This window comes from Laccaria bicolor, genomic scaffold (genome assembly GCF_000143565.1).
Source record: "Laccaria bicolor S238N-H82 LACBIscaffold_23 genomic scaffold, whole genome shotgun sequence".
Classification (NCBI taxonomy): Eukaryota; Fungi; Basidiomycota; class Agaricomycetes; order Agaricales; family Hydnangiaceae; genus Laccaria; species Laccaria bicolor.
The window spans coordinates 476,085-477,322 of record NW_001889894.1 but is presented as its reverse complement, the minus strand read 5'-3'; positions in this window follow the sequence as shown (position 1 = coordinate 477,322).

The following is a 1,238-nucleotide window of genomic DNA, read 5'->3' as shown; positions in this document are numbered from 1 at the left end:
TNCCCCAAATGGAATAAGTGAAGTTGACAAGGAACCAATCCAACCTGATATACTACAGTCTAGTTCCAAATGGAAAGCTTCAGTTGATCAAAAAAGACAGGAGGAGTTGGCTCAAAGAAATAAAAATATCCCAGCTCAGAAAAATATAAAAAACCAACAGATAGACCCCAATGAAAATGATGTAAAAATTGTTGACCAATCATATCTTACAAAAGACTTCAAAGCCAAAGAAAAATCAGCACAAAGGATGATTGATAAAGTTGTAAAAAAATATTCCCTTAACAGAGAGCAAGAAAGAGCCTTTAGAATTGTTGCAAATCATGCAGTTCAACCTCAGACTGAACAATTAAAAATGTATCTGGGTGGCATGGGTGGTACTGGAAAATCACAAGTCTTCAAAGCCCTCATTTATTTTTTTCAACAGAGAAATGAGTCTCATATATTTATTGTGCTTGGACCAACAGGATCATCAGCTGCTCTTCTGAATGGATCAACTTATCATTCATTTTTGGGTGTGCCAATGAGTGGAATGGGTATCAGAAATGAGGCTACAAGCATTGCTCAAGTCAGAGCTAGACTAGATGGAGTTGACTATATATTCTTAGATGAGGTATCAATGCTCTCATGCCATGACATGTATAAAATTGCTTCACAGTTAGCCAAAGCACTCAATAATTTTGATAAGCCATATGGTGGAATTAATATGATATTTGCTGGTGATTTTGCCCAACTTCCCCCTGTTGGTGGTCAATCTCTATACAGTCACTCAGTTGGAACACAAGTCCATTCAGGCTTAAAGCCAGGTGGCCAAGAAGCTGCTGTAGGAAAAGCTCTCTGGCATCAGGTTACAACTGTAGTCATACTTAGAGAGAATATGAGGCAGAAAACTCAGACTCCCCAAGATGCATCACTGAGAAAAGCATTGGTGAATATGAGATATGGAAATTGTACTGCTGAGGACATTAAATTTTTGAGAACTCTTCAAGCCAGTAAAAAGCCAGGAAGACCTAACATTGCTTCAAAGGAATTCAGAAATGTGGCAATTATATGTGGAAGACACACACAAAAAGATCAAATTAATCAAATGGGGTGTGAAAGATTTGCTGAGGAGACAGGCCAAAAATTGACCCATTTTTACTCTGTAGATAAGTGGGGAAAGGATGCTGATCCAGCTAATAAAACAAAGTGGGGAAAATCAAAGGCTGCTTCAAAATCAAAGCACAAGTCAAATGAAATGA